Here is a 27,261-nt window from a genome sequence, read left to right as displayed (position 1 = left end):
GCCTGAACTCTGACTATTCTCTGCCTGCCGTTTATGCCTACTAATTCTCTGTGTATGACCTGGCTTGTTTGACCCTGCTCCAGCCTTCTGCTTTCAGCTTGCTACAGCATACCTGCATCCGCTGTCCTGCATCTACAGTATACCTGAACCAGCCGTTTCTGCCATCTTCTGCTGCTCAGCGATCCAGTCTGTTCCTGCTACCCATCAGCTACAACAGAGAACTTTGCAGGCACTCTTACCTCACCGTGCTCTCACAGGCACTGTTACCACTCCAGTGAACCTTGAGCCGGGGCTGTACAAGAGGTCTCCCTCAACCCGTCAGGCTCGTCCAGACGGTACGTAACATCACCCTTCTCACTAAATATAGATGGCCATGTTTATGCACCTAAAATTACTAGTTGAGCTTTCAGTGCGATTAATTGTTAACGGCACACCAAAAACAGAAGCAAACACACATTTTGCCATGTGAAAAAACGAGGGGCAAATGCTGCAAAACGCACAGTAAAAAACACACAACCCACAAAACACCAAAATATCCCATTAACCACATGTAGTGCAGCCAATTGAAATCAACAGGCTGCTCTGTGCATATCACAGGTAAAACGAGATATAAAATGTGCGCTCCCACTATGCTAGATGTGAATGGGTACCTGGAAGTGAAATTGGTGCGATAACACAAGAACAACAAGGCACATCTGTGTCACGTTCTGGAGTCAGGCTCAGAGGCCAGTAGCTATAGCAGCGGAGCAGATATTTACACAGGTTACCCTGGCTGATGACATCGGTTCACCTGAAGTACGGGGTCTAATCACTAACCAGTATTCACCAGAGCTCCTGATGGTGGAGATGAGCTTTGCTGTGTGTTAGTACCAGGTCACGGTCCTCAGGATAGCCCCACCAGGAGGTCCAGCAAGGGTCCAGTAGCAGATATAGCAGGTCAAGCAGAAGCGTAGGCGAGAAACAAGCCAAATGTCAGTAACAAATAGTTGCAGGTTGGGATTCAGTAGAAGTGCAGTCGAGAAACAAGCCAAATGTCGGTAAAGAAAGGTAACGAAGATACGGTCGTCAGCAGGAGAGACAAGGGCGAGATATTGGCTTGTAAAGGCACAATATTCTGGTGACCAGGAAATGCAGAGACATGGTTTAAATCAGGAAGTTCATGGGAGGAGCAAAGAGTTCAATTCAAGGAGATGGTTCAGCAAGTAGAGTCACTGCCAGACACAGTAGAGGTCCCAGGTTCAAGTCCAGGTCCACACAATTTGTGTGTTTCTTTGCATTTCAGAAATGCACTGCACCAAAAATAGCATTAAAAATTGCACCAAGCTCCGCTCTAGAAAAAAAAGTTCTGAAGCTTCTTTGGGGCGATTGCTGTGTGTAGGGCAGCCCATTCAGGAGGATGGGCTGTCCTATGTGTGATGACTGAAAATGCCTCCCCCCTCACAAAAAAAACCAAAACGGATGTGGGAATGTGAGTTCCTGCCATGCAGAGTTGTGAATGGGGCTTGACAGCTGAGTGTTTCTGTCCATTCCCTCTTATGTACCTGTATAAAGATGGCCACACACTATGCAATCTGATTGTGTATTTAGTGAGAAGGGTGATCACTGATTGATTGCATTTCATTTAAAAAAATGTGCACCGCATATTTTTGCAAAAAAAGTACATAAATGCTATATCGGTGCATAGGGAATCTGGAATTTAGAAAAAAAAAGAGTATACAAAGGTGCAGTGCAGCGCTCAATAAAAATAAAACATATAAGCATAAAATGTATATATATGTAAGACGTATGAGGCAAAGTCCCAAAAATATCTTAATCCGAGGAGATGAATAACTGCCCACTTGTAGAAAGGGAATCCCTCAGTTGGTAAGAAAGGGTGCAGTGATAGGATCAAATATGCATTCGTGTATCACCACCACTGTGTACCTCCACCAGGAGTCTAGGCTGCTCACCTTATTGAGTAGACCTTCTTGGCCTTAGATGGCTTTCTGGCCACCCTTAATGCCAATTCTATTGCGATCAAGTTGAACTACGAGAGGAGCCAGACCACTATTAACTTTCTGGACCTCAGAATCTCTGTGGATGGTAATAGATTGATCACCTCTACTTTTTTTAAGGAGACGGATAGAAATTCGTTCATACCAGTTGACAGTTGCCATTATCGTCCATGGCTGGAGTCGATTCCAAAGAGTCAATATCTTCGGATTAAAAGGAACTGCTCCAGCCATGTAGATTTTGATGCACAGGCTGGAATCCTTACTGAGAGATTTCTGGAAAAGGGTTACTCGAAGGATTCTCTTGTTAAGACTCTTGAGAATGTACAACTTGTCAATAGAGATGATCTGCTTGTCGAGAGGAGTTCTGTTGATAGGGGCCAGTTCAATTTAGGGGTCCCTTTTGTCACGTCCTTTTCTTTACAGCATCATAATATAAAAAATTTAATATACAAGCATTGGCATGTAATCAAGAGTGACATAACCCTCAACGACATCTTGCCAGATAGGCCTCGTGTCGTCTTTAGGGGAGCACCCTCGGTACGCCATCAGTTGGCCCCCAATATTTTAAATCCTCCAATTACCAAACCAACGTTTTTTGATCAATTGACCGGTTTTTATCAGTGTAGGAAATGCAGGGTTTGTAAGCTAAATGCATGTTCTCATAGAAGGACTACCTTCTTTACCTCCACCAGCACAGGAGAAACGCACAACATTAAGCCGTTCGTTACTTGCACCACTGAGAGGGTCGTTTATTTGTTGCAGTGCCCGTGTGGCCTTCAATATGTGGGCAGGACTAAGCGCCCTCTCCAGGTGCGACTTAACGAACACATCACTAATATTATCACGGGATTCAGGTATCATTCAGTGTCTAAGCACTACTTATTGGTGCACGACAGGGACCCCTCAGGTACCCTTTTTTTAGGGATAGATAAGTTTAGACCTCATTGGAGGGGTAGTGCACTAATTAGGGGTATATCCCAGCTTGAGATGAGCTGGATCCATAGGTTAAGGACGTATACACCCTATGGGTTAAACATTGACATGGATGTGAACGCGTTTATTGATAACTCATGAGGTGATTTTATTGTATTTTTTATCTATACCTTTTTATATGTCTATATGTGTGAAATGTACCCGTTCTGGGATGTTCGCTAGAGGACGCCATGTTCATTATTTGATGTATTCTACATATAGATATTTTTCCTCTTTTTTCCTCTTTATTCACTTTTTAATTCTTTCACATTTATTTATATTGTTGGGAGGTTTGAATATACTCCTACAATACTTATTCCCTCCCACTATGAGTTCTATTACAGGGGGTTTTGGTCACTTTTTCACATTTAGGTATGTGGTATCATTTTTTTATTTTTTATTTTTGTTTAATATTTCACGATATTAAACTTCTACATTTTGGTAGAATTGTTATGTAATATTTTTTTTGGGCACGTTGTTGGTTTTTTGCGTGCCCTAATTTAGGGTGCGTTTTTCGCCCGTTCTTTAATGGTTAAGGCACTTGCCCATACCCATTATGGTGTTTTAACGTGTTCCTGTTGACATTGTGTGCATATCAGCCAACTACATGCTTCAGGGATAATTAGGGCTTTTTGCCCACATTTAAGATGGCGTTCTCGCCATCTTGAATGGCACTTGCTCATACCCATTATGGTGTTTTAACCTGTTCCTGTTGACATTGTGTGCATATCAGCCAACCACACGCTTCAGGGAGAACTAAGGCTTTTGCCCACATTTAAGATGGCGTCCTCGCGCTCGCAACTCAGAACGAGGCTTGGATGTCTATTTATTGGTGGTGGCTCACTGCGTTGCTCGTCCCCATTGAGAACGTCCTTTTGATGACGAAACGCATCTGGGTACGCACGCAGCGACGCTACCACGAGACCAGGAAGTAGGACGAGCTTCGCTTCCATGCTTGTATGCCGGCCGGCGACATATACTTATGCGATATAAGTGCTTTTACTCTGTAAGTGCAATATTTTATTTATTAAATTCGTTTTTAAACGTACTTCACCATGGAGAGTTTATTTTTTATATTCTGGGTGGTTTACTGACGATGTGAACTTCGGGTTAATGAGGACGTATCAAGGTGTTCTATGTCAGCTCCTAACCTACTAAGAACCTGTTTATCACCGTGAGTCGGTAAGCACAATCTACAGCCACGGTGGTGGGGTTTTTTTTCACTTCCCTCCCCCTCTTTTTGGTTGTTTTTATGTGCACACCAGGGTGATTGGTATGTTCGTATGTCCATGTTTAGCATTTAACATACTACACTATGGCCAGTTTTTCTTGTGTTTGCTTTTCTCCTGCATTCATTGAGGGGATTTTGATCTGACCACGGACGGTGCTGATTGGTCCAATACCTCAGAGGCCCTGGCAAGGGTTTTTTGCCATCCGCTTATATCTTTGGAGTTCTGGTAAGAGCAATTATAGCTCATTTGGAACAGCATCCACATTTTTCCTGAATACCTACTACTTTGGGAATTTGGACTTTTATTTACTGGATTCGTTTTTTATATTTTTGTTGGTGTTAGGTCACACTATTAACTCACTCCAACACATATAACTTTTGTTTTAGCGCAGTTTATTTAATTTTATTTGTTTTGTTGGTGTTGTCGCACTGTTTACTGCTGCTTATCCTTTTGTACTTCTAGCGCGGAATTTTTTTGTTTTATATTATGATCTTTTATGTAAGTTGCTACATCTTTTTTTGAATAAACATCTTAATATACTACACTATGGAGCCACTTCTTTTCTTTTCATCATTCATCTGAGGACATCGGTTGAGTGTGGGAGAGGGTTAACTTGGGCACGTCTACGTGTGTCCCCTGGGGGCTGCGACAACTACCTGAAGCTGATCCCTTGCATACAGTTCTACCACTTGTTGGTTCATGCTCGATTTGGCCCATTGGGGCCGCTACTACAGGTGAGAGGCTGGGGGAAACAGTTGCCGCAGTCCGGAACAAGATTGGATGAACACACTGAACATTAGACACTTGCTGCCACAGTGGTTGCTCACTGCACTTGCACTTTTTTATCACCCGTAGAAGATTGTATCGTGCTGATATTGGGAGTCGCACTGTATGCTTCTTTGAACTGCACTTTTTGCTTTTTTACTCATTAATATCCTGTTTGGACATTCATTATATTGCATCATGTGTTACTAGTTCACACATTTTTTTTTGCACATCTATACATATACTTATATATATATATTAATTATTTGCACATTCAATTTTTTTATGCACATTGCACTTGCATGATTGAGGTTATTTTATTGCTCTATTGCACTTTATCACTGTTAGTGTTTTATACTCATTGATCATCGCACATGTCATTTATTGACCATCCATTATTGCATTCTATTGCAATATTTTTATATATTTTTTTCATTGGTTTATCAGTTGTTGCACTTAGGATGAGGTAGTGCAACATATTTATTTTTATACATTTTAGAGTTATGTGAGTACACTGTTTTATGTTGGCGGCTCCTCGTTTATTAGTGAGTGTGGTTTTTGCGCACTAGTTTTGTCTTCTGTTGTTAGTCTGTTTACTAGGCTGCAATTTAAGAGCGAAAAAGAGACCAGGCAGGCTTTTTATTTAGGAAATATAGACAGCCAGACTATGATAATGGTTATGGTATAGACAGACAGACTTTCCCTAATGTCAGCAATACCACAGGAAACATTAATAAAATAATTAGAATACCCTGGCTGTCTCTGTAACCAATCTGTCACTGTGTCCTGGGTATAGAAAGCTGCAGAAATGCACACCATAGTCTGTATCCTTGAGTGTCCAAGCTTCTGCTTCAGCAGGTATGGCAAGTGTAGCTAGTTTCCTTCTGATGACGGCATTCCTGAACTTGTACTCTGAGTGCTGCTTGCAAGTTTTGGTAAGGTTGTCTTGGAGGTTCAGGGAGGTCTCAAAAACACAGGGTTGGCCCCATATGATAGGATCAAATAACAATACCCCAGTGCACCTTAAACATGTTTAGAAACCTTCTTCCATAGGCATCTTAGAGAAATATGTAATTAGACTAGGTGGCAGCAAATACTCCTTCCTTGAAGTTATGAGCCGTGAGTTTAAATGCTAGCTGTGTCACTATCTGCATGGAGTTTGTATGTTCTCACTTTGTGTGTATTTACACATTAAAAATATACTGTCGGGCCAACTGGCTTACCCCCAAATTGCCCCTAGTGTTTGTATGAGTATGTTAGGAACAACAGATTGTGAATTCCATCAGGGGACCAAGACTAATGTGAACTGATCTATGTACTCTGTAAAGCGTTGTGTAATATGTCAGAGCTAAATAAATAAGACATTATGCTAACATTCATGTAGATAAACAGAAAGAAAGAAGATATGTATTGTGTTGCAGTTTCTTTTCTGCTTTTAGAAGTAAAAAAAGGATTTCAAGCAGATCAAAGACATTGTTTGTACGTACCCTTGAATGCCTTAATGCAAACATAAATTGTGGATAGCTATTGATGTATATTGATTCATGTGCTCTGTAAAGTGCTGCATAATATGTCAGTCTTATATAAATAGAGGAAATAAATACATTTATAAAATACTTGAATAAATGAATTATGCTGTATAACAATAAACCTGATATCAGTAATGTTTATTTGTATCCCTTGAGGTATCATATGCCTTTGTAAAAGGGGAGCTCTGGTCAGAAAGCCTCCTTTTCCTGGAGTAATATACAGCATTTTTCAAGCCGGTATGTCAATATCAGCAAGCCGGTATGTCATAATTACCATACTTAGGGTCTCTTTATTAAAAATTATTCATGCAAAGAAACTTTGTTCGTTTCTGGAATCCCTGTGATGTCATTGACCAAATATGGTCAGATCTATGTACGGTCAATGTCATCACCCATAGACCCTGTCCCTTTGCTTGACATTCGGTGGGAGTCAAGCGACATGTGTGAATATGAATTTTGGGGGGCCCCCTGACATTTTTGTACACTATCCCTGCTGTTTGTTTACTCGGCCTAACACCTATTTATTTGGCCGTTCGCACAGGACTATCCATAGATTTGTGCTGAGGTCTTCCTCATATTATTTCCCCTGCTGAATTAATGTTTTGAGCCTATAGTGTTATGCTATTTTCCCTGCTGGTTGAATGTTCTCTTAGCTTTTTTCCCATAGGCTCAAATGTTAGGTGAGAACAATATGGGGGTTATTTACGAAAGGCAAATCCACTTTGCACTACAAGTGCACTTGGAAGTGCAGTCACTGTAGATCTGAGGGGTAGATCTGAAATGAGGGGAAGCTCTGTTGATTTTATCATCCAATCATATGCAAGCTAAAATGCTGTTTTTTTATTTCCCTTGCATGTCCCCCCTCAGAGCTACAGCGACTGCCCTTGAAAGTGTACTTGTAGTGCAAAGTGGATTTGCCTTTAGTAAATCAACCCCTATGTTTCCCCACAGAAAGGCAACAAAGGAAGGAACTGTTACACCCATATTACAAACATTTTGGGCTTTATTCGTTACACTTGCACAAATGTTGGGACAACTTTTTTTTTTCACTTTGGATAGAACCACTTGTTGACTGGCCCATAGTAAAAATAGGTCATTAATTTGACGTTAAATTCTGGTGTTATGCTAGCAGCTAGCTGCCATACCCCCATATTGTTTTTTACTATGGCTGATTCTCTGTAAGATAAAAGTGGTCCCGTGGGAGGATTCGCTGCAGTATCAGTTTTAGAAGCAGCAGAAGGAGTGCCTCCCACTCCTGCTGCTTCCTGGTCAGTCCCGGGCTTACTTGACCTAGAACCATCTGATGCGGTCATTAGCTGGGCATGGAGACAAGTGAGGCGAAGATGGCCGCCACTCGTTTCTATGCCCTTGGAGGACCGGAGCGATGTCTAACATCACTTCCGGTTCCTGGGCCATAGTAAATTTTTTTTTTTTAAGTAAAAGTTAAAAAAAAAAAAATTTTTATTCTTTTGCTTTTAAAGGTAAATGGGGTCTTTTTGACTCCAGAACTCTCAATAAAGAGGACCAGATGTCCTTATTTCTATTACAAAACATGTTTACATTCCTTATAATAGGAATAAAAGTGATAAAAAATAAAAATAAAGGGACAGTGTAAAAATAAAAAATAAAGAGTAAAATAAATAAGATTTTTAATTTTTTTTTTTAAAGCGTCCCATCCCTTGCAGAAGCGAACGCATATGTAAGCCGTGCAAGCATACGTAAACGGCGTTTAAGCCACACATGTGAGGCATGGATGTGATCATTAGAGCAAGAGCAATAATTTTAGCTCAGGACCTCCTCCGTTACCTCAAAAAAGGTAACCTGTAAAAAAATTTTAAGCGTCGCCTATTTAGATTTTTAAGTAGCATAGTTTGTCGCCATTTCAGGAGCGTGCACAATCTTAAAGCATGACATGTTGGGTATCTATTTACTTGGTGTAAAATAATTTTTCACATTATACAAAAAATTGGGATAAATATTGGGTTGGTTTTTTTTCATTAACGTGTATTTTTTCCAAAAAATGGGCATTTGAATGACTGCTGCGCAAATACTGTGTGACATAAAATATTGCAATCATTGCCACTTTATTCTCTAGGGTCTCTGCTAAAAATATATATTTAGTATTTGGGGGTTCTAAGTAAGAAAAGGCCTGGACTCCAAGTGGTTTTCCAGTCTGTGTCCCATTGGGGAAAGGGCAATGTCCTCTTGAAAATTGTCAACAGAACAAGGGGTTAATTTACTGAAGGCAAATAGACTGTGCACTTTGCAAAGTGCAATTGCACTCTGCAAGTGCAGTTGCTCCAGAGCTTAGTAAATGAGGTTAAGCTTCACTTTGCAAAGAATACCCAATCACGTGCAAGGAAAATTTAAAAAACAGTCTTTTTGCTTGCATATGATTGGATGATAGATGTCAGCAGAGCTTTTCCTCATTTACTAAGCTCTGGAGCAACTGCTCACGCAGCGTGCAACAGCACTTTGCAAAGTGCACAGTCAATGTCCTTTAGTAAATCAACCCCCAAGTGTCCCTATTGGAAATTTCCCCTCTACCCCTGTTTAGATGACAATGCAGTTGTAATATTTTCCCTGGCAATGGTTACGAGGACAAGAAGAGTAATATAAACTTGACCTTATTATTATATCAAAAAATAAAAAAAAGTCTAAGCATCAAATCTAAGTATATGGAAAATAATGTGTGAACAGATACGTAGAAAGAAAGAATAAATGTTTTGGTAAAATGCATATATACAATAATGTACAGGAATTCGCTTTAGCAAGAACATTTTTGATTTTCTTATAGGGTGAAAGGGTATTGTGTAACAAAAAGATGAAAAGGATAAAAAGGTCACTTCACAGTTCCATCTCTATAAAGGTTTTTTTTTTTACAGGTATGTGACTAAAAATAACTAAAGGAGGTATTTCTATATGAGGTATAGGAATATGTGGTATGAAAACAGAGCAGCATATGTGGGATAGAATATACGTAGCTTTGTCAGTGTGGTTTATTAATGCTCATACTGACACTAGCCTGAGATTTTATCACCAATAACGGCTAAGTTTGAAGTCTCATTATATGAGAGGTGAGAGCCTGTCATCAATGTGGAAGTGGTGAGGTGGTAATAAACCGTTAAACTAGTGGTTAGAGTGTTCATCTCTTGAGTGTTTGAAGACTAAAATAAAAAACGTTGGAGAGAACTGAACCAGGAAACAGAGTACACTGAAAGCCTAGGCCCTACCAGGTGTGAAAGACAATATTGATATGTATTGGACACATCATAAGCAAGTCCGACTTCAGCTTAAAGTCTTACCTTCAGTCCTGCACAGTTATACATTCTCCTCTGCTGTATGGGAATTGCCTCCATTGATTTCAGTGTGCACTGTGAATTTCTCACAATGTGCACTGGAAGCTGCAGCAAGTCAAATAGAGTCTACCCCATTGGGTTGAGGGCTCTTGAGAGATGTATTGAAGCAGGGTTCTGAAATGTTTTCAGAAAGCTATATACAGCACCCTGCTGGTCCCTCCCACAAGACATGATCTTCCCGCATTGCATAGAACGAGGAGCTAGTGATGTCTTAACTGCATTTTTAAAAAGGTATGTATTCAAAATGGAAACATTTTAGGAAGATGTTTGAGCAACCAGCAGGTACAATATAAACATATTAATATTCATCTTTAAGATAATTAACTGCCTAGTACTAGAAAAAACAAAAATAGAGCAGATCTTGCAAATTCTGTCAGCCTCTACTATCCAGCATTGGTTCTTTTTGGACTAAACGACACTCAGTGTTCAACCCACTTTCTTTGAGCCCAGGGTGTCAAGGACCCACTTGTAAGCAGGTGTACTGTATGTTCTGTTCCAGCCTGTAGGTGTCACAGTGCCATTGTTACAGGTGGAGAGGGTTTGATAAGGAAATTGTCCTCTTATGGACTCTGTCAGTGTCTCAGAGAGCCAGCTGTCCAATTGGATGCTGCAATCTCTCAAGATCTCAATCTCTCGAGCCTTCTTGATCGGGAAACTCTTATATAGGGTCTTCAACAACCTTCAGGTACACCTGAAGTGAGCGGTAGGTCAGGGACAGGTACCTGCTGACTAGAAACCAGAAAAGTGATAGGGGACTTCCCCTAACAGCATTACAATACCATCCTGGTACATCGCAATCTGCCATTGGCCATTGGCCCCCACTGCTGTCAATCAACGTTAGTCAGCCAATGAGAAGAGAAAGGGGGTGGGGCCGGGCCATGGCTCTGTGTCTGAATGGACACAGGGAGCTGTGACTTGGCTTGGGTGCCCCCATAACAAGCTGCTTGCTGTGGGGGCACTCAACAGGAAGGAGGGGCCAGGAGCACCAAAGAGGGAGCCGAGAAGAGGAGGATCCAGATTGCTCTGTGCAAAACCACTGTACAGAGCAGGTAAGTAAAATATGTTTGTTATTTTTACCTAAAAAAACAAAACAAGACTTTACAATCACTTCAAGTGATTGGTTATCTCATGTAAAATATTTAGGGCCAATCTATAGTTTTACAATTAAAACCCTATAGATTTGTATATACCTTTGCCTTTTGAAACCTTTTTTTTTCTTGTTGATGTATTTTTTCCATGCATCTTAAAGTTATTATTAAGATTTTAGTTACTTATTTCCTGTTTTTTTTGCAAAGCTGTGTATATTAAATGATGTATATCTCATTCATAGTGTGTTTTCATAAATTATTATTCATACATAAGGAAGGTGCTTTAGCTGGAAGCCACAGCTAGCCTGTAGCATGCCTCTGTAAAAAAGAAGAACAGTAAAATTGGAGAATGCTGAATCATGCAGTGCCCATCAGAATTGGCCCTGGTGCTTTTGGAGAGGTACCTGCTGTTTTACGGCAATATTGTGGAATTTGATATCAGTAAGTTGTAGGGCTGCACAATTGGAGATTCTGCCTACATGTCTGGTGTGCTAGATATGTAATACTATTACAGTATTAACATAAAAATATACAAATTGAGTAAATATATTCTTATTAATACTAAAACTGTGTAGAAATGTAGTTTAAGTATTGTAAACAGATCAGGTCTGTCAATTAGATGGTCAAATTGTTTTCACAGCTTCCTGTAAATGTGACATTTACCAGCAGTTTGTTGCGTTTAGACGATAGGGTATCAAGGGACATGGACATGCACCACTTGAAGGAGGCACCTGCCACTCAGCAGTAGGGATGAGCTTCGAGTTCAAGCCGAACTCGTGTTCGATTCGAACATCGGCTGTTTGCAAGTTCGCCGAACAGCGAACAATTTGGGGTGTCTATGGGAGAAATCAAAAGTGCTAATTTTGAAGGCTTATATTCATGGTATTGTCATAAAAAGTGTTTGGGGACCTGGGTCCTGCCCCAGGGGACCTGGATCAATGCAAAAAAAAGTTTTAAAAATGGCCGTTTTTTCGGGAGCAGTGATTTTAATAATGCCTAAAGTGAAACAATAAAAGTGTAATATTCCTTTAAATTTCATAGCTGGGGGTGTCTATAGTATGCCTGTAAAGGGGCGCATGTTTCCCGTGTTTAGAACAGTCTAACAGCAAAATGACATTTCAAAGGAAAAAAGTCATTTAAACTACTTGCGGCTATTAATGAATTGCCGGTCCCGACAATACACATAGAAGTTCATTGATAAAAACGGCATGGGAATTCCCCACAGGGGAACCCCGAACCAAAATTAAAAAAAAAAAAATGGCGTGGGGTCCCCCCCAAAATCCATACCAGACCCTTATCCGAGCACGCAACCTGGCAGGCCGCAGGAAAAGAGGGGGGGACGAGAGAGCGCCCCCCCTCCTGAACCGTACCAGGCCACATGCCCTCAACATTGGGAGGGTGCTTTGGGGTAGCCCCCCAAAACACCTTGTCCCCATGTCGATGAGGACAAGGGCCTCATCCCCACAACCCTGGCCCGTGGTTGTGGGGGTCTGCGGGCGGGGGGCTTATCGGAATCTGGAAGCCCCCTTTAACAAGGGGACCCCCAGATCCCGGCCCTCCCCCCTGTGTGAAATGGTAAGGGTAAAAACTGTCAAAAATGTTAAAAATGACAAGAGACAGTTTTTGACAATTCCTTTATTTAAATGCTTCTTCTTTCTTCTATCTTCTATCTTCCTTCAGTTTCTTCCTCCATATTCTTCTTCTTCTGGTTCTTCCGGTTCTTCCCCCACTGTTCTTGTCCGGCATCTCCTCCGCGGCGTTGACGTCTTCTTCCCTTCTTCTCCTCGGGCCGCTCCGCATCCATGATGTCATGGAGGGAGGCTCCCGCTCTTCTCCTCATCTTCTTCTCTTCATCTTCTCTTCATCTTCTTCTCTTCATCTTCTTTTCGGGCCGCTCCGCATCCATGATGGCATGGAGGGAGGCTCCCGCTGTGTGACGCTTCTCCTCTTCTGACGGTTCTTAAATAACAGGGGGCGGGGCCACCCAATGACCCCACCCCCCTCTGACACATGGTGACTTGACGGGACTTCCCTGTGGCGTCACGGGGAATGCCACAAGGAAGTCCCGTCAAGTCACCGTGCGTCAGAGAGGGGTAGGGGTCATCGGGTGGCCCCGCCCCCCGTTATTTAAGAACCGTCAGAAGAGGAGAATCGTCACACAGCGGGAGCCTCCCTCCATGCCATCATGGATGCGGAGTGGCCCGAAAAGAAGATGAAGAGAAGAAGATGAAGACAAGAAGATGAAGGGAAGAAGATGAAGAGAAGAAGATAAAGAGAAGAGCGGGAGCCTCCCTCCATGCCATTATGGATGCGGAGCGGCCCGAGGAGAAGAAGGGAAGAAGACACCGACGCCGCAGAGGAGATGCCGGAGGAAGAACCAGAAGAACCAGAAGAACCAGAAGAAGAAGAAGATGGAGGAAGAAACCAAAGGAAGATAGAAGATAGAAGAAAGAAGAAGCATTTAAATAAAGGAATTGTCAAAAACTGTCTCTTGTCATTTTTAACATTTTTGACAGTTTTTTAGTGAAATGGTACCCTTACCATTTCACACAAGGGGGAGGGCCGGGATCTGGGGGTCCCCTTGTTAAAGGGGGCTTCCAGATTCCGATAAGCCCCCTGCCCGCATACCCCCACAACCACCGGCCAGGGTTGTTGGGATGAGGCCCTTGTCCTCATCAACATGGGGACAAGGTGTTTTGGGGGGCTTCCCCAAAGCACCCTCCCAATGTTGAGGGCATGTGGCCTGGTACGGTTCAGGAGGGGGGCGCTCTCTTGTCCCCCCTCTTTTCCTGTGGCCTGCCAGGTTGCGTGCTCGGCTAAGGGTCTGGTATGGATTTCTAGGGGGACCCAACGCCGTTTTTTCTTTTTTATTTTGGCGCGGGGTTCCCCTTAAAATCCATACCAGACCATTCGTCTGGTATAGATTTTGAGGGAGACCCCACGCCATTTTTTATAAAAAATTTTGGCCAGGGTTCCCCTTAATATCCATACCAGACCTGAAGGGCCTGGTATGGAATTTAGGGGGACCCCCCACGTCAATTTTTTTTTTAATTTTGGTTCAGGGTTCCCCTGTGGGGAATTCCCATGCCGTTTTTATCAATGAACTTCTATGTGTATTGTTGGACCGGCAATGCATTAATAGCCACGAGTAGTTTTAAATGACTTTTTTCCTTTGAAATGTAATTTTGCTGTCAGACTGTTCTAAATATGGGAAACATGCGCCCCTTTACAGGCATACTATAGACACCCCCCAGGTACGAAATTTAAAGGGATATTACACTTTTATTGTTTCACTTTAAGCATTATTAAAATCACTGCTCCCGAAAAACCGGCCGTTTTTAAAACTTTTTTTTGCATTGATCCATGTCCCCTGGGGCAGGACCCAGGTCCCCAAACACTTTTTATGACAATAACTTGCATATAAGCCTTTAAAATTAGCACTTTTGATTATTCATGTTCGTGTCCCATAGACTTTAACCACTTCCCACCCGGCCACTGCACATAAACGGCCGGGTGGGAGCTCCCTCCTTCTGACTGGACATTCCCGAACGTCCTTCAGAAGGAGCGGGATCGCGCGGGCACGCCCCCGCGCAGCCGCACGATCCCGATGCGCGCGTGTCACCTGGACACGCCGCATCTCGGAACGGCAGGAGGGCAATGTGATTTGCCCTCCTGATTCGCACGATGGCTGTGTGTAATCACAGCCATTGTATAGTAAACATGGGGGAGGGATGGCATTTGACAGGAGATCACGCCACCACGTGCCAGCGCAGCGGCGCGATCCCAATCTGCCCGTGCCCCCCAGAGACAGTGGAATATTATAACACAGGAGGGCCCTGTGATTGGCCCTCCTGATCACATGACGACTGTGTCCAATCACAGTCGTCATGTAATGTAAATAGAGAGCGGTTGTAACTGATCTCATCTCTTCCTCTCCTCACACAGAGCCTGTCAGTGAGGAGAGGAAGAGAGATCTGTGCTGCAGCCGGGAGATCAGTGAGTTTTATAGCTGTTTGTCTGCTGTTTACCCATTGATCACCTAGCTAGTGTCCCCAAAACACAGTGTCCCCAAAACACAGTGTCCCCAAAACAGTGAAAACACCTGTCAGTGAACGTCAGCAACTGGCACATCTGTCCACCAACAGCGGGCACATCAGCCCGTCATCATCAGGCACATCTACCCGTCATTATCAGGCACATCTGCCCGTCATCATCAGGCACATCTGCCCGCCAGTCATCAGGCACATCTGCCCGCCAGTCATCAGGCACATCTGCCTGCCAATCATCAGGCACATCTGCCGCCCGCCATCAGGCACATCTGCCACCCGCCATCAGGCACATCTGCCGCCCGCCATCTGACACATCTGCCCCCCACCAACATCTGGCACATATGCCGCCTGCCATCTGGCACATCTGCCACCTGCCAACATCTGGCACATCTGCCGCCTGCCATCTGGCACATCTGCCACACGCCATCTGGCACATCTGCCACCCGCCATCTGCCCATGATCAGGCACATCTGCCCGCCAACATCAGGCACATCTGCCCGCCAACATCAGGCACATCTAGCTACCCACCATCTGGCACAGCCGCTCACCATCTGGCACATCTGCCACCCGCCAGCTGACACATCTGCCACCTGCCATCTGACACATCTGCCGCCCGCCATCTGGCACATCTGCCCGCCAACATGACGAAAACATCTTACAGCGCAGAGGAGGCTCTCCAAATACTCCAGAGTATGTCGGATGAGAGTAGCAGGGAATTCTCTCCGTCAGACTCGGATAGCGACTATGAGCCAGTGGAAAGCAGTGGCTCCGAGTTGGAAACAGAGGAAGATAGAATCCTAACAAGGAGAATCAGGAGAAATGAGCAGGAGGAGACATTCACCAGCAGCGCAGCACTCCAGGGCATCCACCAGCAGGCATCCACCAGCAGCGCAGCACTCCAGGATGATATGCAGGCATCCACCAGCAGCCCAGCACTCCAGGATGATATGCAGGCATCCACCAGTAGTGCAGCACTCCAGGGCATCCACCAGCAGGCATCCACCAGCAGCGCAGCACTCCGGGATAGGCAGGCATCCACCAGCAGTTCTGCAATCTCCCTAGAAGATAGGCCAGATGCTAGCAACGGATTCCATCAACGAGGCAGTGCCCATACAACCCTCCCAGATGTTCTACTGTATCCAACATGGCTGCCCGATACGTCAGTAGAACCTGTAATACCCCTTTTTACAGCCCAGCCAGGCCCTCAGATGCAGGCAGAAAATGTAACCCCACTTTATTATTTTCATTTATTTTTTACCAATGATCTCCTAACCTACATTGTGGAGCAATGTAATCTATACGCCAGCCAACATATAGCCAACAATCCAAGTTCTTCATATGCCCGTCCTTTTGTTTGGAAACCCCTCACCGTGGAAGAATTTAAAATTTTCCTTGGCCTAACCCTCAACATGGGGCTGACAAAAAAAATTAACTCCATTTCTACTGGTCTACCCAACCTATCCACCACATGCCGGTCTATTCGTCATTGATGCCCAGAACCCGTTATGAGATGATCATGAGATTTTTACACTTCAATAACAATGCCCAATGCCTCCCTCAAAATCATCCCAGTTACGATAAATTATTCAAAATTCGGCCCCTAATCAATTTTTTTTGCGCCAGCTTCAAGGAGATGTTTACCCCTGATAGAAATATATGTGTAGATGAATCCCTAGTACACTTCACCGGAAGACTCGGAATAAAACAATACCTCCCCAATAAAAGAGCCAGACGTGGGGTAAAATTTTATAAGGTGTGTGACAGGGCCACGGGTTACACATATGACTTTATAATTTATGAGGGAAAAGACAGACAGCTAAACCCCCCTGGATGCCCTACCTACATGGGAACAAGTGGCAAAATTGTCTGGCAGCTGATCCAACCATTACTTGGGAAAGGTTACCACCTATATGTAGACAATTTCTACACTAGTCTCCCCCTTTACTGCCATTTGTACCTAAAGAACATTGTGGCCTGTGGGACAGCACAGACCAACCACAAAGGCTTCCCACAAAGATTGGTCGCCAAGAAATTGAACCAGGGTGAAATGGCCAGTATGCGGACTGAAGAGGTACTAGCGGTGAAGTGGAGAGATAAAAAAAGAGATGTCTACATCCTTTCCACAATACATAATGACACCTTGGTGGAACTTCAGAGAAGAAGAGGCCCCATACAGAAGCCAAAATGTGTGCATGAGTACAACCTATACATGGGGGGTGGATATGAACGACCAGATGATGCAGCCCTACTTGGCTACCAGGAGATCACTATTTTGGTACAAGAAAGTCACCATTTATTTGATGCAACTTGCCCTATTTACTTCATGTATAATTTTTTTCACCCAAAGTTCCCTAACCTATCTAAAATTCCAAGAAGACGTTGTCACAGCCCTTCTCTATCCCCAAGGCCAAGCCCCTCAACTAATTTGCTCCGATTCATTAGCCAGACTCCATGAAAGGCACTTTCCCGAAATCCTCCCTCTTACCCAAATGGGTCGCAAACCCCCAAAAAAGTAATGTGTGTGCAAATAGTGGAATTCGCCGTGACACCCGATACTACTGTCCCCAATGTCCCTCCCAGCCAGGCCTCTGTATTGGAATGTGCTATCGGAGCTATCATACTTCACTACACTATTAGTAAAGTGAAGATGATTTTTTTCCACTATCCGCCATTTCTGTGAATGACCCGGACTGTTAACCACTATGCCTCTGCCAAACATGTTTCTGCCTTCAACGTGAATTGACCCGAACTGTTAAATTACCATGCTTTTTGCCTGCCTCCTGAATTGATCATTTGCCCTGCCACTGTACAGCACGGGGGTCTCACATATGTGAGGGGCTCCAGAAAAGGTTTTCCGAGTGGAGAAAACATTTTTCTCCGGGTTTTTAGTTTTCTCGGATTAGGGTCTGGAGACTCGGAGGCTTCGTAGAGATTTGGGTGGGAAGAAGCCTCTACCCCTGTCCTCAGGTCTTACCTGACCAAGGCCCAATGTACAAAGTGCTGCCTGCTGCCACCTGAACTGGTCATGCCTCTGCTTGCCACCTGAACTGGCCATGCCTTTGCCTGCCACATGACTTTGCCATGCCTTTGCCTGCCACATGACCTTGCCATGCCTTTGCCTGCCACCTGGACTGGCCATGCCTATGCCTGTTACCTGAACTGCCTGCTAAACCTTGGACTGTACTGAACCATGTTCATACTTTTCCATATCTGTCTGCTGCCTGGACAATTCCTGGACATTTCCTTTGGCTGTCTGGACAAATGCTTTGGCTGCTCTGGAACGGTATTCCTGCCTGCTAAAACCACAGGTGAGCTTTTTTTTTTTACCTTTTGCTCAGCAGAATGTATTTTGGGGTGTAATTCTTGGTGTGTACATGCTATTTGTTAGAAGCCTGGAGGTGCTACTTGCATGTTGGGCCTCTGTATGTGGACAGGTAGTGCAAAAGTCTCACACATGGGGTATCGCCATACTCAGGACGAGTAGCAGAGTGTATTTTGGGGTGTCATTTTGGCTCTGTACATGCTATGTGTAAGAAAGATCTTCTAAATTGACAACTTTGTGAGGAAAAAAAAATAGGTTTTCATTTTCTTTCCACATTTTCCAAAAACTTGTGGAAAAAAATAACATGTTCAAAAGACTCATTATGCCTCATAGAATATACATTGGGTTGTTTTATTTCCAAAATGGGGTAATTTTATGGGTAATTCCATTGTCCTGGTGCTCCAGGGCCTTCAAAAATGTGATAGGTACTCAGGAAATGAAATGTGTAATTTATGCCTTTAGAACGCCTGATGGTGCTATATGGATGTTGGGCCTCTGTATGTGGCCAGGCTGTGGAAAAGTCTCACACATGGCGTATTGCCATACTCAGGACGAGTAGCAGAATGTATTTTGGGGTATCATTTTGGCTATGTGCATGCTATGTGTTAGAAAGATCTTCTAAATTGACAACTTTGTGAGAAAAAAATTGGTTTTCATTTTCTTTCCACATTTTCCAAAAACTTGTGGAAAGAAATGACATGTTCAAAAGACTCATTATGCCTCATAGAATATACATTGGGTTGTTTTCTTTCCAAAATGGGGTCATTTTGTGGGTAATTCCATTGTCCTGGTGCTCCGGGGCCTTAAAAAATGTGATAGGTACTCAGGAAATGAAATGTGTAATTTATGCCTTTAGAACGCCTGATGGTGCTATATGGATGTTGGGCCTCTGTATGTGGCCAGTCTGTGGAAAAGTCTCACACATGGGATATCGCCATACTCAGGATGAGTAGCAGAATGTATTTTGGGGTGTAATTGCAATTATGCCTGCACCGTGTGTGAGAAATAACTTGTAAATATGACAATTTAGTGAAGAAAAAAAATATATATATATTTCTTAATTTTCCAAAGCATTGTGGGGAAAAAAATTTCAACTTCAAAAAATTCACTATGCCTCTTACTAAATACCTCAGACTGTCTTCTTTATAAAAAGGGGTCATTTGGGGGGTTATTGTACTGTCCTGACATTTTAGAGCCTCAAGAAATTAGATCAGTGCATTAGGCCATCAGTGCATTAGGATTTCAATAATGCGTAGCATGGCTTGTAGACTCTATAACTTTCACACAAACCAATGATCATACAATTATCAGGATTTTTTTTACCAAAGACATGTGGTAGAATACATTTTTTCCTAAATTTTCGATAAAATTTAATTTTTTTGGTTTCTTTTAAAAGAGAAAGTAGAAAACTTTGTTGTTTTTTTTCAAAATATTCGCTCTTTTTTCGCTTATATCACAAAAAATAAAAAATGAAGTGGTGAATAAATACTACCAAAAGAAAGCTCTATTTGTGTGAACAAAATGATAAAAAAATCATTTGGGTACAGTGTAGCATGACTGAGTAATTGTCATTCAAAGTGAGAGAGCACTGAAAGCTGAAAATTGGTCTGGGAAGGAAGGGGGTGAAAGTGCCCAGTATTGAGGTGGTTAACGGTGTTCGCGTGTTCTAACAAATTTTTTGCCTGTTCGCATGTTCTGGTGCGAACCGAACAGGGGGGTGTTCGGCTCATCCCTACACAGTACCGTTGACCACACCATTAATTGTTATGGAGATTTAAAGACTTAAGGTCCATTTTTTTTCTCTAATCGTTTGGCAAATGTTTTGATGCAGTGTTATGGGTTTACCACTTTTTCATTTTTTTGGAACACTTTTACAGCACAGTTTTTCTTGTCAAACCTTAAAATGGTAATAAAAACGAAAACAAAAAACACTGACGTGATTTTTTATGACAGAAGCGACCCTATTGATCGTAAACCATTCTCCCTGCCTGTTAGCCGTTGTATACACTGAACCACGCATATGCAGCTCAGCATTCATTTATGCACTGCTCTGTGCCATGATGATGTCAGCCCCGTGCATGATGATGCATGCGGGAGTGAGGTCATCACAGTTCAGCTAAAGGAATCTGGATGGAGACCCAGAGAAGATGGCAGTATCCCTGACTGACGGCAGTGCTGACTGCTATTATAATGACAGCTTTCACTGTCAGTGGCTGTTAAGGAGGCCGGTGGATGCAGGCACCAGCAAGTCTTTAACAACCAGTGATGTCCTGACCCACTTTAATTACATGGCTGCATCCGGCATCCCCAGCCATGTAAGCAAGTGAGTCAAGATAGATAACCAAAAAAAGCATAGTATTCACCCCTTATTCATACCAGGACCTTTAGCAAAAATCAAGAAAAAGTGTGCCCCCCCCAATCCATACTAGAGCATTATTTGAGCATACAGCCTGGCAGGCTTCCCCCCAATTTATGCCAGACCACATGCCCTTAACATGGGGGTACCTTGCCGGGGGGGCGGACTTCCCTGGCAAAGCACCTTGATTGATGGGGCCAATCCTGGCCCAGTGGCTGTGGAGGTCTGAGAGCAGGAAGCTTATTGGAATTTGGAAGCCCCCTTTAACAATACACAGCCTGCTAAATACTAGCCCCCTCCATGTGAATGAGTAAGTAGAACAGTAGTAGTACCCCTACTCAATCCCAAAAAATGTAAAGTGTAAATAAAAACATAAACAAGTTCTTACAATGAAAAAAATGCAGCAGGATCCAAATATGATAGCCTGGTTAAAGTAAAGCTGTGATATACACACATACACTATATTACCAAATGTATTGGGATGCCTGCTTTTACACACACATGATCTTTAATGGCATCCTGGCCTCAGTCCATAGGGTTCAATACTGGCCCACTCGCTCACCCATGTCTTTATGGACCTTGCTTTGTGCTCTAGTCAAAATCATGTGGTGGAGGGGGGATTATGGTGTGGGGTTGTTTTTCAGGGGTTGGGCTTGGCCCCTTAGTTCCAGTGAAGAGAACTCTTAAGGCGTCAGCATACCAAGACATTTTCACGCTCCCAACTTTGGGGATGGCCCCTTCCTGTTCCAACGTGACTGCGCACCAGTGCACAAAGCAAGGTCCATAAAGACATGGATGAGCAAGTTTGGGGTTAAGTAAATTGAGTCCTGACCTCAACCCAACTGAAAACTTTTGGGATGAATTAGAGTGGAGACTGCAAGTCAGGCCTTCGCGTCCAACATCAGTGCCTGACCTCACAAATGCGTTTTTGGAAGAATGGTCAAACATTCTCATAGACACACTCCTAAACCTTATGAAAAGGTTCATAAGCCTTCCCAGAAGAGTTGAAGCTGTTATAGCTGCAAAGGGTGGGCCAACTCAATATTGAACCCTATGGACTAAGACTGGGGTGCCGTTAAAGTTCATGGCAAAGCAGGCATCCCAATACTTTTGACAATATAGTGTGTGTGTGTGTGTGTGTATATATATATATATATATATATATATATATATATATATATATATATATATATGTTGTGCAGTATATATTTTCTTTTGAAAAAACATTTTATATTCCAGTAAATACATTTTTATATTTCATAATTCCCCAGCATCTGCTCCGTTAGCTGCTACTGTGGTAACCTAGTTTAATAGTAATCCAAGTGTTCCAAGAATAGGGTGACAAGAGGAAAGAATGAAAATTAGGTATGTTGTTTGAGTCTTCCAGGTGATTTGACATTTTTATTACATTGTAAGTCGAAAAATAAAATGCATTCCAGTCAGGTCATTGGCTCCAAGGTAGCTGACACTGCGCAGTGCTAATCACAGGTAGTGAGACATGTCTTACTGCCTGTCCTGCGCAGTGTCAGCTTCCTGGCGGGCTCGGTCACATGGAGTTGTGAACACGCCTGAGCCCATCCTTACTGGATAGCCTTTAATTTTCTAAATCACTATAAATCAGAAACAATTGAATTTTTTTTCTGATAGAAAAAGCAGGAGAGAAATTGGGAGACAGGGACAGAGCCTTGTCACCCCATAAGGGCTTGTTCACACTTGATTAAATTTCTAACTCTTAACAAATGCTCCTATGGTGTCAGTATGGGTGTTAGACTTGCATTAATGAGCTTTAGTATATGCATTATACTGGCATTTTACAAGCGTTAATGATGAGTTAAAATGCTCCTCAAATGCCCTATGGGCAGTTTTGAAGTGTTTGATGAGTTAAAATGCTCCACAAATGCTTATTCCATTGCAGTAAATTAACTAATCTTAACGCCCCGTATCCGCACCACAATTGCCTGCAGTTGCGAGGTATTACCACTGACTTGAATGGGAGCTGTTGAAAGGCTTCAAACGCCTCCTGACTCAACATGAGGCTTCAATTTTGAAGTGACGTGATGCTAACACTTCATGTTTTGATAGTGTGAATAGCAATGTGTGCTGTCTATTGTATCTTGTACATTGGCATCTGAGGGGCATTTTTAACGCTTTTTAATCGCCTGCTTTTAATGCCAGTGTGAACTTAGCCTAACAGGAAATATCTGAACGAGAACAATCATGGCAAGACCAGTCAGGATTATTGTATTGAAAACTGTAGATAGAAAATTACTTTTAAAATTAAATTAACATACTCATTTTTTTCAGATTTTAGTGATTGAGTTTACAGATGCTTTAAGGAACAGGAATAGTAATAGAAAAATGTCTTTAAAAAGTGTTTTCTAGCTCCTACAATAGTATGAGGTTTTGCACATCAAAGATATACAAAAGATGGCAAGGACAAAGGCAAGGTGTTTACATTCAGCCTTTTGACATAATTTCTATGATAAGTACTTTCATACCACAGGCTGTTATTTGTAAATGGTGAAGCAGAGAAAAATAAAAATTGCTTTCTGTGAGTAGCTTTCCTTCTGCACCCACATTGTCCACAACAACTGTGGTTGAACAGGTAGGCAGATGAAAACAATGTGATCATCAAACCAATAGATCCTTTCTGTATGCTGATGACAAACACAAAGCTGGAGTAACTGTGCCTATAAAAAACAAATGTTCCTTCCATTTTTTTTTTCATTTCAGATTAGAAATCATCAAGAGTGCACAATAAGTTTAAAAAATCAGCATACTAATGTGACTAAGAAAACAGTAGATATAAGCACGGAATTGTATATAAGATACAGATATATGAATGAAATGTAAATTGTATTTTCAATATATTCAAGAAATGTTTGTTACTTTTGTATATGTATGTGTAAAATGGAAAAATTTATAAAATAAAGATTATATATATAAAAAAAAAATCTGCATACTTTATTCCCCCATGAGACTGCAGTTTACATATAGGCTGTGAGCACTGTAATAAACCATGGTCATTGGAGGGAGGGTACTACTCAAGTTGTGGATGCATGTGGTGCTCATTCATAACCCACAAGCTGTCCAATTTATTTATTATTTTTTATTTATTACAGCGCCAAAAATGTATGCAACACTTTACGCATATTTATTATACATTCACATCAGTCCTCCAAGAGCTTGCAATCTAAGGTCCCTAATAGGAATGAGCTTTGAGTTCGAGTCAAACTCATGTTCGACTCGAACATCGGCTGTTCGCAAGTTCGCTGAACAGCGAACAATTTGGGGTGTTCGCAGCAAATTTGAATGCCGCGGAACACCCTTTAAAAGTCTATGGGAGAAATCAAAAGTGCTAATTTTAAAGGCTTATATTCATGGTATTGTCATAAAAAGTGTTTGGGGACCTGGGTCCTGCCCCAGGGGACATGGATCAATGCAAAAAAAAGTTTTAAAAGCGGACGTTTTTTCGGGAGCAGTGATTTTAATAATGCTTAAAGTGAAACAATAAAAGTGTAATATCCCTTAAAATTTCGTACCTGGGGGGTGTCTATAGTATGCCTGTAAAGGGGCGCATGTTTCCCATGTTTAGAACAGTCTGACAGCAAAATGACATTTCAAAGGAAAAAAAGTCATTTAAACTACTCGCGGCTATTAATGAATTGCCGGTCCTGACAATACACATAAAAGTTAATTGATAAAAATGGCATGGGAATTCCCCACAGGGGAACCCCGAACCAAAATTTAAAAAAAAAATGACGTGGGGGGTCCCCCTAAATTCCATACCAGGCCCTTCAGGTCTGGTATGGATTTTAAGGGGAACCCCGGCCAAAATTAAAAAAAAAAAACGGCGTGGGGTCTCCCCAAAAATCCATACCAGACCCTTATCTGAGCACACAACCTGGCAGGCCGCAGGAAAAGAGGGGGGGACGAGAGAGCGGCCCCCTCTCCTGAACCATACCAGGCCACATGCCCTCAACATTGGGAGGGTGCTTTGGGGTAGCCCCCCAAAACACCTTGTCCCCATTTTGATGAGGACAAGGGCCTCATCCCCACAACCCTGGCCGGTGGTTGTGGGGGTCTGCGGGCAGGGGGCTTTTCGGAATCTGGAAGCCCCCTTTAACAAGGGGTCCCCCAGATCCTGGCCCTCCCCCCCTGTGTGAAATGGTAAGGGTACCATTTCACTAAAAACTGTCAAAAATGTTAAAAATGACAAGAGACAGTTTTTGACAGTCTGTCTTAGGAGTGTGGGAGAAAACCCACACAGGCACAGGGAGAACATGCACATTCTGTGCAGGTAGTGCCATGTTTGGGATTTGAACCGATGACCCAGTCCTGCTAGGCGGAAATGTTAACCACTTAGTCACTGTGCTGCCTGTTGTAAAACAAATCATCATCTATTATATGACACACAATGATATGCTTTAAATATTTACAAACACAGTGAGGGAGATTTACTTAAATTGGTGCACACAGAATTTAGTGCAGATCTTCACAGAAACTGCAAAATCAGCTTTCAGGTTTTATTGTCAAAGCTTAATTGAATAAGCTGAAGTTAGAAGCTGATTGGCTACCATGCACAGCTGTGTGGCTGGGCCATGATGACATCACTCCTGCTCATGTGCACAGGGATCACTTCATCCCAGAGAGCTTTTTGTGGCATATGGGGTTTGTAGTAATAGGCCGATACATGCCCCCACGATCCACAACAAAATGGCAGCCACTAGATTATAGTATTTTTTTGTACTTTATGGGTATATTGTAAGTATCCATGATAAAATGGCGACCGTCTGTCTTTTTAATATATTTTTTAGTGTTTCTGGCATGGCGCCTAATTATTAAGTAAGTGGTAGCGATCCCAGTGGCCGAATATGATATGGCTTATATTTTAATGCAAAGAGGTGTCCTTTATCATTATATACTTATGGCATGATGGTCATAGTATGACCATTATGTGCTTCTTCCTCACCAACAAAATGGCACTGGACTGGAAGTTACACGGCGTAGTTTCTGGTTGTGGGCTACATAAACATCGCCACCATTACAGACACTAGATGCCCCTGAGGATCTACTATCGCATGAAAGGCATAGGGTGGAGCTTGAAACGTGATGGCAGACCACCACATTGGAGGTCTGTGTGGCGCCAATTGATGTAAGAGTTGGGCGGCTTGGTTTTTACCCTGTTTGCTAATGATTTTACTTGTATGCTCTTACTATGGTTTAAAATAAATACTACACTACGTGGCATTTTTCCATTTTAATGCCTATAGTGTTTGGTGAACTACAAGCTGAGCATTGCCCCTTGGAGGAAGAGTCTAAAGTGACCCCAGATTGATGATTGCAGTTACCATCTATACTACCTTTATTGCTGCACATTGTTTGGCAGCATATACAACGGTGAGTGCGCATTGCATGTGGGTGGTGGCTGGTGACTGGTGGACACGTTTTTCACAGAGTAGCACTAGCTGCATGGGGTGTCATATATTTTCATATTCAAAGTTTTAGCAATATTACATTATATGGCTTTCTTCCTTTTTGGGTGTATCCTGAGTAGGGATGAGCCGAACACCCCCCTGTTCGGTTCGCACCAGAACATGCGAACAGAAAAAAAGTTTGTTCAAACACGCGAACACCGTTAAAGTCTATGGGACACGAACATGAATAATCAAAAGTGCTAATTTTAAAGGCTTATATGCAAGTTATTGTCATAAAAAGTGTTTGGGGACCTGGGTCCTGCCCCAGGGGACATGGATCAATGCAAAAAAAAGTTTTAAAAACTGGCCTTTTTTTGGGAGCAGTGATTTTAATAATGCTTAAAGTGAAACAATAAAAGTGTAATATCCCTTTAAATTTCATACCTGGGGGCTGTCTATAGTATGCCTGTAAAGGGGCGCATGTTTCCCATGTTTAGAACAGTCTGACAGCAAAATGACATTTCAAAGGAAAAAAAGTCATTTAAAACTACTCGCGGCTATTAATGCATTGCTGGTCCGACAATACACATAGAAGTTCATTGATAAAAACGGCATGGGAATTCCCCACAGGGGAACCCCGAACCAAAATTAAAAAAAAAAAATGACGTGGGGGTCCCCCTAAATTCCATACCAGGCCCTTCAGGTCTGGTATGGATATTAAGGGGAACCCCGGCCAAAATTAAAAAAAAAAGTGGAGTGGGGTCCCCCTCAGAATCTATACCAGACGAAGGGTCTGGTATGGGTTTTAAGGGGAACCCCGTGCCAAAATAAAAAAAAACAGCATGGGGTCCCCCTAAAAATCCATACCAGACCCCCAGACCCTTATCCGAGCACGCAACCTGGCAGGCCGCAGGAAAAGAGGGGGGACGAGAGAGCGCCCCCCTCCTGAACTGTACCAGGCCACATGCCCTCAACATTGAGAGGGGGCTTTGGGGTAGCCCCCCAAAACACCTTGTCCCCATGTTGATGAGGACAAGGGCCTCATCCCCACAACCCTGGCCGGTGGTTGTGGGGGTCTGCGGGTGGGGGGCTTATCGGAATCTGGAAGCCCCCTTTAACAAGGTGACCCCCAGATCCCGGCCCTCCCCCCTGTGTGAAATGGTAAGGGGGTACAAAAA

The sequence above is a fragment of the Aquarana catesbeiana genome, linkage group LG07 (genome assembly GCF_042186555.1).
Source record: "Aquarana catesbeiana isolate 2022-GZ linkage group LG07, ASM4218655v1, whole genome shotgun sequence".
Classification (NCBI taxonomy): domain Eukaryota; kingdom Metazoa; phylum Chordata; class Amphibia; order Anura; family Ranidae; genus Aquarana; species Aquarana catesbeiana.
Note: the sequence above shows the minus strand (reverse complement) of the source record.